At 39.3% G+C, this 11,047-nt stretch overlaps 1 pseudogene; it reads left to right on the top strand.

Annotated features, from left to right (window-relative positions):
* The first annotated feature begins 4,128 nt into the window (after positions 1 to 4,128).
* Positions 4,129 to 10,003, top strand: LOC114638010 (annotated as a pseudogene).
* Positions 10,004 to 11,047: the final 1,044 nt, after the last annotated feature.

The raw sequence follows: 11,047 nt of genomic DNA, 5'->3' as shown, positions 1-11,047 counted from the left end.
TTTTGCCTTTTTTGCCTTTTTTGCCTTTTTTGCCTTTTTTGCCTTTTGCCTTTTGCCTTTGCCTTGCCTTGCCTTGCTTTGACTTGCCTGGCCTGGCCTGGCCTGGCCTGGCCTGGCCTGGCCTTTGCCTTGCCTGGGCTGGCCTGGCCCTTGCCTTTTCTTGCTTTGCCTTGCCTCTGACCTTGCCCTTGCCCTTGCCCTTGCCCTTGCCCTTGCCCTGCTTTTGCCCTGCCCTTGCCCTTCCCTTGCTCTTGCCCTTGCCCTGCTTTTGCCCTGCCCTTGCCCTTCCCTTTCCCTTGCCCTTGCCCTTGCCTTGCCTTTGCCTTGCCTTTGCCTTTGCCTTGCCTTTGCCTTGCCTTGCCCTTGCCCTTGCCCTTGCCCTTGCCCTTGCCCTTGCCCTTGCCCTTGCCCTTGCCCTTGCCTTGCCTTGCCCTTGCCTTGGTGGGCCATGTCTGTGTGTGGTTGTTTAGATGGAACCAGGCTCTCGTACATTCCAATCAAATGATCTATGCTCAGATCGGTGCCCAGTCAGAGATGAACAAGTTCTAATGCTTTGGTGTACAAGGTGGTACAATTAACAATGCCATATTTTAAACCTGAATTTTTGTTATGAGCATAGATTTCATGTTACTTAAAAGTAACACTGATAACCATCATCATCATCATCATCATCATCATGTCCCTTCCAACTCTGATGTTTTATGGTTATGTGGTTTTGAACAGTCTGTATTAGTTTACATGGATCTCAGCATAACTCTAAAGTATGTTTTCTGTATTTCATCTGTTTCTGATTTTTTTTTCAGATTGAAAATACCTAAAATGAATTCTCTAATGTGATCAATTTCCTTGTGCTCATTTTTCTGACAATAACAGAGACTGAGAATTTCCAAAATAAAGGGTTAATTGACATGCAAAATAACTCCAAGGTTAGAACAGAAATTTTTTATTTCAATAATCGAAGCTATCCAACATAAAATAAAGATATTATTAGTGGACATGTATATTTACAAGTTAACTAAAACAACTCTTAAGAATGGTAAATTTTGTGGTAAGTTTAAAACAATCCTTGAGAAAATCAAATGAATAAAGAGTTAAATAAATAAATGGAAGCAGAAGAATGAGGATAGTGTACTGACAACCACATAGTAGAGAATGTTCTAAGTGAAAAGAATCACCATGCAAACTAATGAAAGCAAAGTCCTTGATGGAGTAAAGTGTTTTGTTTTGTTTGTTTGGTTTTTGTTTTGTTTAATATATCAAAGAATCTGCTTCATATTGAAAAGAGGAGAAACTGAGATTTGGGTCCCAGATTTCATCTAAATCCTCTTACATCTTAAATAGTCTTCAAATCTCACTCTCTAACACTGAATCATATGATGAGGCAAACGCATGTGTTTTGGGCAAATCTATGCCAAGGCAGTTTCAAAAGGAAACCCGAAGCCATTGAGATGTGGTGCTCCAAAAAAGAAGGATAGGTGCTTGTGGTTCAGGCTTTTCATGGGAGAAGTTGGGATGTCAGAGCCAGAGGATTCCTGCACCAGTCCTGACCTAGATAAAGTTCATTTCTCAGTTTACCGCCTGGTGCTCCTTCTGCCCTGACTATCTGAGTTCTGGTGTAGTGGGAAATTGTAACTGGTTGCTGGCATTGCTGTTGGTCATCTGGAATGGAAACAGATTCTAGAGAAAAGTAGAGGTATCCAGGTCATGCAGGCTCCATTAACCTTCTACTGCTCCTGTAAGAAATCATCACAAACTTAGTGGTTTAAAACAATACAGCCTTATCTCACAGCTGCATGGGTTTGAAGTCCAGTACACTAACGAAAGCTGGGTCCACAAGGGGCTACATTCTTTTCTGCAGGTTCCAAGGATGAACACACTTTCTTCCCTTTTGCTGTTCCTCTCAGATGGCCTTCTGTCAGTTCGTAGCTCATAGTTCCTATCTTCCATTTTCAGCATTCTGCGTTACAACTCTGACCATTCTTGTAGTGGAGCTGCCCCACATTGGGCGCCACTTTGTAACAGCCCATTCTGCTGCTCCGGTCTGCGGGTCAGGGCCTAGCAAGAGAGAGAGTGGGGACAGAGACACAAAGAATGGAGACAAGACAGGGAGTCTGGTCTATTCTCCTCAAGTCTCTCCTCAAGTCTCGCCTCAAGTCTCACCTCAATTGAAAGGAAATCATGGGTATATATAAGCACAAGCAGGTGAACACAGCTGAAGACACTTTACCACATGCATCTTGCAGCTGGGGGCAATAAACAACAAAACAAGATATGTAAGAAAAGCAAGATAATTATCAGCGTGTGCTCAGCTGTTGTAGGCTGTTGAAAACAAGTCTCTTGTCAGGGTATATGGCTGGAGATGGCTGTAAAGATGATAGCCACTTTTGGCTAGGTGTCAGCTAGCAACACATTCTTCCATAGACACAACCTCCTCTAATCCTGACTATGGCACAGAAAGCTACCAAGCTTCTCAGGATTGTGTGAAGAAGCTAAAACTAAGGCTAGGGACTCTATCGTATAGACACGGTAGAGTATAACTATAGCTAAATATGTCTTCTCAGAATCTTTGATCACATCTTCAAAGTCCTTTTTACAATATAAACATGTAAAGTATCAGAGATTAGGGCATAAGCAACCTGAAAGGCTTTACTCTGCCTTTGTGCAGACCCTTGCCACAGTTATGCAGGCAGTAGTGATTCGGGGAGAGGGTGTTTGTGGTTTGTATTTTGTTTGTTTCCTTCACCGAATCTTCTGCTTATTTCTCCCTATTTCTCTGCTCCCTAGCATTAGGTATCTGGACAATTATTTCAACAAAATTCGTTTGAAAAGAATAAAAAAGAAAAAAGAGAAAAAGAAGAAAAAAAACAGAGAGAAATTTGATGCTGTTCTATCTACATTATGAATTTAAGTCAGGAGTCATTAGATTTGAGAATCTGTGCACCAATACTGATCATCACTGGTGGAATTTGGGTATAAGAGGTATTTTCCTTTCCAGGTGAAATAATATATATTTCACTTGTTTGGTATTCAGGGTGTATACAAATTCAAATATATATATATATATTCAGTTTAAAAATATTTTGAATATGGGAAAGATTAGTGTTTGAACTCCTCTTCAGGAGGCACACAAAAGTACTGTCTAGTTTTCCTGAGAATATTTTTACAACGTACTCTGTATCCCACAAGGCAATTCTAGTCAGAGATCATCCCTCTCCCACTCAAACTCTATGCTCCCTGTCCAGCAGAAATGTTTAGTTTCTACTAAACTATTGAGATAGAATGAAAACTCTCCTACCCTATAGGGGGCTCCTGCACTGCCTTCCCTTTCAGTCCCAGCCTGTTCCCAGAGAGAAGGCTCAGCCTTTAGCTCTAAAGACCATGCCTCTAAGACACCAGGTTCTACATGGACCAAGGTCCTTGGAATTTAAATTTAGAAGATCCTACTATGCCAGGGTTCCATCAACCCCAAGTGTTTACCTTTATAATCCTATTCTCTATAACTCCAAAAGCCAAGTAATTATATCCAATGGAAACAAAGTTGAAATTCAACCAATGTGTGTGACGCGCCGCCTCGCCGATAAGGAGAACACGCCACACTTCAGGATTCTTCTGACAGCAGTTTACTTGTTACAGCTCTTTTAGATGGTGCTACAGCTCTCTTAGATGGTAGTGTTACAGCTCTCTTGGATGGTAGTGGCGAAGGACCCAGAGCCCCAGAACCCATGGCTTATATAGAGTCCTGGGAGAACTTACTGTATGTTCATTGGCTCTTTAAGTGATGCCTAATTAGCATACTAGTTTTTCATTGGCTCTTGGAGTGAGGCCTAATTAGCCTATTAATTATTGCTCTTTGCGCATGCGCACAGCACATTCAGCTTGGCTCTGACTGAAGCCAGAGCGCGGGAAGCCTGCGTGCCCTGCGCATGCGCACTTCCATTCATGGCCCTGTCAGAGCCAAGAGGCAGGGAGCCAGCGCGCCTTGCTTGGGCGCACTTCACCTCACGACTCCTTCACAGTGCCGAGAGGCAGGGAGCCAGCGCGCCTTGTTCGGGCGCATTTTACCTCACGGCTCCCTCACTGAGCCGCGCCATTGAATGCGGCTCCCTCACAGAGCAGCGCCATTGACAAATGGCGAATGCGGCTCCCAACAAATGTGTAGACTCCAGAAATGTTAGAATGTGAGCATTCATACATGATACCAATCAGCCTTCCTCTTTCTCTCACTTTATAATCTCTGCATCTCTGAGATTTAAAGTTCCTCAAGACACTACTTGAGCCCAGAGCATAAGCATCATTTCTCTGTGTCTGAAGTTCTCTTTGGATAGAGCTAATTCCCAATCCAAAGCCAGTAAGTAGGACTAGCTCTTGGGCCAGTATCTGGGAAGGCTTTTGGATGATACAACCCTCAGGTTTAAGCCAATACATAGGATACCCTGAAAAGATGCACAGGTGCACACCTCTTCACAACACAAATGAGTAAAACTCTTTTGAACTTTTGTGCAGTCTAATAAAGCAAATTATAATTTCTTACTAACCAGAGTTGTATTCTCTCTCTCTCTCTCTCTCTCTCTCTCTCTCTCTCTCTCACTTTCAAAATAGGGGATTTGCTATGTGCACTCATTGTGAGTGCTTTTGAGCCAGTCAGCATCGTGGACCATATGAAAGAGCTTAACTTTGGATAGTAAAACAAACCCAGTATCTTAAGAAACAATAACCTATCACATATCATTTGGTTTTTGGAATACCATCTGACTAGATCTGACAACTTCACAAGAGGAAAATTCTCTGCCTCTTGGTAAGATGACTTGAACTTATTTTATTTCATGAGGCTGAAATAGTTCCTAAAAGGTGGGCACACATTGATGAAAAGCCTTCTCATTTTTCTAGGACACTCTTTGTTTGCTGGACAAAGACTGACCATTGATATTTCATCAGTTCCGTGAGTTGTACTAAAGAATGAAATTAACTGGTGCCAGCTTTCTAACTTATTCTCATGAATTTTGACATTTTAACACTGCTTAGCCTAAGCTATCCTGTACAGAATGTTCATGGATTAAGCCTTTAAAATCTGAGTGTTCTGAACACAATCAGATTCAAATACTCTCAGAAATAGTATTTGACAAGAAGTATGAATGTGATAAATGTAGGTACCTGTCTATGGGGAATGGGAATGAAGGGAGAAAGAGAGACTGATTTGGTATTCTGACTCAAGAGTATCATTAACTACAAGAATACAAACTTAATCTTCTTTCCTAAGAAGAATGAAGCATGTGTCTTCCATTGGTTCTGCCTCACACAGGTTTGAAAATACCCTTTTAAGGACTCCAGGCAGTGAGCTCTCTGTAAGTTCTCAGGCTCGTAAAACAACCATTTTAATTAAATACAGAGATTCTCCACCAACTCTAGTCCTCAATTATTTAAGACTTTAAGAAAACAGCATTAAAATGGAATTAATAAAGATGCTGACAAACCCATGACCATGGAAAGCAGAAAATAAAAATGGTGGTTATTGTTGCTATGATAATAAGTGAGGTCTCATAACTGGGAAGCCTGAGCACTTTCCTCATATGGTTTAGATTAATCCATAAAACTTTTCATATGCCATTTGTTCCATATATATGTATGTGTGTATATATATATTCTAAATCATGTTGCTTATAAAGGGCAATGAAAGTCCACACACCCCTAATAATGAGGCAGAAACACCAAAGAATCTTCTTTAGACACAGGGATCATGCACAATTTAAGATTCATTGCTTGAAATTAAAAGAAACATCATGGACACCTATCAAAAAAATCTAACCACTCCAAAAAAAAAAAAAAATTCTCTCCTCACAGCTGTTGAAAGCAAAGGAAAGAAAATAGTCTCTGCATGGCAATGGCTTTCACTTGGAGGCTTTCATTTCCTGGTTGTAAAAGTGCCCACTGCCTTTGAATACTGCAGAAATTGTTGCTGAGTATGACCGCAATGAAAAGGATGGAATGTGATGATATGAACCATCATACTGAGCACCATCCCTTTCACTTTTAAATGTAAGCTTCAAAATATAGATTTAACTTGTAGAAAATGTCTTTTTTTCCAACTAGTAATTAACTGAAAATTAAATAGAACATGCTGCTTTTTAATAAATGTGCTCAAAATAATTATTTCTGCCAGACGTGAAAAAAATCCTACTGAAAAGGAATTATGTGAAAGATTCCTTCTTCTTCCAACAAACACACATCAAAGATTGGTACTCTGCACCACACAGGCAAAGCTAGCATTCCATTTAGAAGCAGAGACACAGCATTTTCCAGATACATGAATCCATTTCTGCTGATTTTTTCTGAACAGGATTTTAAATTAGCTAATTGTGTGGAAGCACAGGATGTCACCATGGATCACCTTCAAGGCACATTCTTGGAAATGAACATTGGTCCTTTCTACCATTCTTAACAAATGCCCTCTTTTGGCCTCCACAGGCAACTGCAGATACATAGCATACACACACACACACACACACGAGAGAGAGAGAGAGAGAGAGAGAGAGAGAGAGAGAGAGAGAGAGAGAGAGAGAGAGAGAGAACACATAAATAAAAAATAAAACTAGATCATTAAAAATAAAAATGCCTGTAAAATCATTATATCAGCACAATTTTATAAATATGAAAATAAATGTCAAGTTATGTGCAAAGAAATCTTAATATACAACAAAACTGACATTCTTATTAGTTTAGAAAGTGGAATATTTAATAGTATAGGCACAACTATATCTATATGACAAATATAGTCACACATTCACATAGGTAAATTTCAGGCAGCTTAAAAATCTTTTATGTTCAAAGTTTAATATCTTAAAATTCCTGGAGAAACTAGTATTAAAAGGAACACACCCTGAGATAGAAAGGCATGTAGCCAATGTTACACTAAATAATAAAAAAAAATTAAGAATATTTCTTCCAAAACCTGAAACAAGAGTGTCTACTCTCTCCATTCTTAGTATAATACTTGAAGCTTTTGCTAGGTCAGTGTGGCAAGAGAAAGAAAGAAAAGGAAAGACATAGAAAAGGAAGAAGTCATTCATTACTTCTTGCATATGAAATAACACTATAATGAACATACATTGGAACTCCTACTGTAAAAAATACTCTTAGACCCAATGAACACTTTCAGAAAAGTAACAGAACATAAAAATCAACATGCCCAAATCAGAAGCTTCCCTATGCCCCTAAGTTAATAAACTTACAAGATATCATAAAGAAAATTCCACTCATGGAAGCTTCAATTAAAAAAATAATTAACTCCATTAGTCAGTTTCCTGTTAATGTGATGATATGTCAGGACCAAAATCAACTTTTAGAAGAGTTTACTTTGTCTTTAGGTTATAAAGTTTCTAAAGGAGTCTATGGTGACAGGGCAGGTATGGCAGCAGGTGGCAGAAGCAGAAAGCTGGCTGATCACATGTCATCTGCACACAGGAAGCAGAGAAGGAAACAGGAAGTAGGCGAAAGCTATATCATTTATATGAGCACACTGCTGCTGTCTTCAGACACTCTAGAATAGGGCATTAGATCTCATCACAGATAGTTGTGATCCACCATGTGGTTGCTGAGAATTGAACTCGGGACCTCTGGAAGCACGATCAATACTCTTAACTGTTGAGCCACCTCTCCAGCAAGATAAAACTATAAAGCCTCACTCAAAGACTTTCCAAGTGATGTACTTCCTCTAGTAAGGCTGTACCTCCTAGAGGTTTTACAACCTTCCCAGAGTCAGCAACTGAAACCAAGTGTTCATGTATGTGAGCCTGTGGGGACATTTCCCATTCAATCCACCACAATAAGCTTAGGAATAAACCTTACCAAAGAAAGGAAAAACCTCTGAAAGAAAACTTTATGATACTGAAAAAAGAAAGTAATAAGGACACTAGAAGATGGGAAAACTTCCCATTCTCATGATTGCTATAAATATTGGTTTAAAAAAACAGCCCTACAAGCTATAGATTCCATAGAATGTTCATAAAAATTTAAATAGTACTCATTACAGAACTAGAATAAATAATCAGAAAGTTCACATGAAAGCAAGAGGCTTGCAAATGGTCAAAGCAGAGGAGCAGTATTGATATCACAATACACAACCTCAAACAAAATTGGTATGGTACTATCCCAAAGACAGGCATCAAAACCAATATAATACAACAGAAAAATTCAGAAATAAACCCACACAGCCATGGCTGCCTTGTTTCTTAAATATTTTGTATAACTTTATAGATAGGTACTATCTTTAACATCATCCTCCCTTTTCCCTCCAACTTCTCTCATGTCCTTTCCACTCCTCAAATTTGTGGCCTTTTATTCTTTAATTATTATTGTGGTTTTTATATGTGTGTGTATGCAAATTTATAAATGAAACCATTGGGAATTGAATTACCTATCAGAGGCTCATCCTTAGAGAAGATAAGTTCTCCCTTTGTCACCAGCCTGCAGTTTCTCAGCTATGAGTGGGAACTTGTGAGATTTCCCCATCGATAATTATGTCAATTGGGGTTCTTTTTCAGGTGTTGTTTTGACAAACATATTGGTTTTTGATACTTCACATGTATTGCTTCCCTGTCATACATAAAAGACACACTCTCACAACAGACATCCTGGTGCTCTGGCACATACAATCTTGGTAAAGCTGTCAAAAACATGCATTGGAGAAAGGATAGCCTCTAAATGAATGGTGTTGCATGAACTGGATTTTCTCATGTAGAAAAATGAATCCAGGTGTAGCTCTCTCAAGGTAGATGAAAATCAATCCAAATTGAATCAAAGCTCTTAATGTAAGGTCTAAATCTTTGACACTACTAGAAGAAAACAGAGAAGATGCTTTAATACATGGCACAGATGATGGTTCTCTAAAACAAATAATGCAGCAGAACAAAAATTAATTTCAAGAATTGTCAAAGGAGATTACAAAAAAATGTAAAACTTCTGAAATGTGGAAATAATTGCCAGAGTAAAGAAACTGCCTAGAGAATGGGGGAGGAGTCTCCTACCCATACATGTGGCAGGGTATTTATGTGTAGGATATACAAAGTACTTCAAAATTTAAACACCAAAATCATTCTATCAGTCAGTGTGTTAATGAACTGACCAGACAGTTCTCAAAAGAGGAAATAAAAATGGCCGATAAATATTTGAAAAAGCTTTCAACATTGTTTGCTATTAGAAAACTTTAAATTGCTTTTGGCTCTCAGAGCAGCACCATGGTGGTCAGCAAGATCAGGAGCCTGATGAAAGGCAGCAAGAAGAGAGCTGGTTGATCCATTTTCTAAGAAAGTCAAGTATGAAATAAAAGCTCCAGCTATGTTCAATATTAAAAACATTGGGAAAACATTAGTCCTAAGGACACAAAAAGCCAAAATTGTACCTGTTCACCTCAATGGTCTTGCATTTGAAGTGAGCTTTGCTGGGCTGCATAATGACAAAGCTGTAGTTGGGAAATTCAAGCTACTTACTCAGGATGCTCATGACAAAAATGGTCCAACTAGTCTCCATGGCATGGATCTTAACCTGGGACAAAATGTGTTCCAAGATCAAAAAGTGGTAGACTGTGACTGAAGCTCATGTTGATGTCAAGACAGTTGATCATTATTTGCTCTGTCTGTTCTGTGTTGGTTACATACACACACACACATACACACACACACACACACACACAACCACATATGCAAGACATCCTGTGCACAGTACTAGCAGCTCCACCAGATCTGGCAGATTATCAGAGAACTCATAGCCCAAAAAGTGCAGAATTGAAGGTTCCAGGCACCATTGGGAAAGATGTAGAAAAGGCTTGCTATTCTATGTATCCTCTTCATGATGTCTTCGTTAGAAAGGTGAAAATACTGAGGAAACCCAAGTTGGACTTGGGAAAACTCCCAGAGCTCCATGATGAAGATGGAAAATGACTGTTGATGAGACAGATGTTAAAGTTGAACTAGCTGAACAATATGAACCACCAGACTAAGAAAGTGTTTAAAATTCATATTTTTAATAATGACAAAAAGTCCTACTAGTGATGATTAAAAAAAAAGAAAGAAAAGGAAAACTGTAAACTACAATTTCCTAAGATTGGATTTTACTCAGGTGAAGATGGCCATCTCTACTGGCTGGTTTTGTGTGTCAACTTGACATAAGATGGAGTTATCACAGAGAAAAGAGCCTCCCTTGAGGAAATACCTCCATGAGATCCAGCTGTAAGGCATTTTCTTAATTAGTGATCAAGGTGGAAGGGCCCATTATGGGTGGTGCTATCCCTGGGCTGATAGTCCTGGGTTCTATAAGAAAGCAAGCTGAGCAAGCCAGGGTAAGCAATCCAGTAAGCAGCAACCCTCCATGGCCTCTGCATCAGCTCCTGCCTCCAAGTTTCTGCCTCGTATGAGTTCCTGTCCTGACTTCCTCTGGTGATGCACAGCAATATGGAAGTGTAAGCTGAATAAATCCTCTCTTCCCCAACTTGCTTCTTGGTCATGATGTTTTATGAAAGAATACAAACCCTGATTAAGACACCATCATAAAGAGAACAAATAACAGCAAATACTGGGAAGGATGTGGGCAAAGAAGAATCCATGTGTATTTCTGGTGGGAGTATATTTCATATGCCCATACTAGAAACATGACTGCCAAACATCCCAGGTGTGCCAGGTGTGGGTATATAACAAAAGAACTGTAAGCCAACACACCAAAAAGGGAATTTATACGTTCATATTTATCAGAGTTGTTTACAGTAGCCAGGAAACAGAACAAGCCTGCATGCAGATGATAAAATATTTCAAATTTGATCTATAAACACAATAGGATTTTATATACCCATAAAGAAAATGAAATCATGGCATTTGTGGAAAATGGATGCAACTAGAAAATATTATGTTGTGAAATAAATGCTGCATGTTTTATCTGCTGAATCTAGATTTAAGAGAGAGAGAGAGAGAGAGAGAGAGAGAGAGAGAGAGAGAGAGAGAGTTTATTTCTTAAACTAGAAAAGGGGTCATGAGAGGGAGGAAAAGATCTTAAGTAGAGTGAA

This window comes from Grammomys surdaster, unplaced genomic scaffold (assembly GCF_004785775.1).
Source record: "Grammomys surdaster isolate TR1022 unplaced genomic scaffold, NIH_TR_1.0 125476, whole genome shotgun sequence".
Taxonomy (NCBI): Eukaryota; Metazoa; Chordata; class Mammalia; order Rodentia; family Muridae; genus Grammomys; species Grammomys surdaster.
The sequence above is the reverse complement of the archived record's forward strand: the minus strand, read 5'-3'. Positions and strand labels throughout refer to the sequence as shown.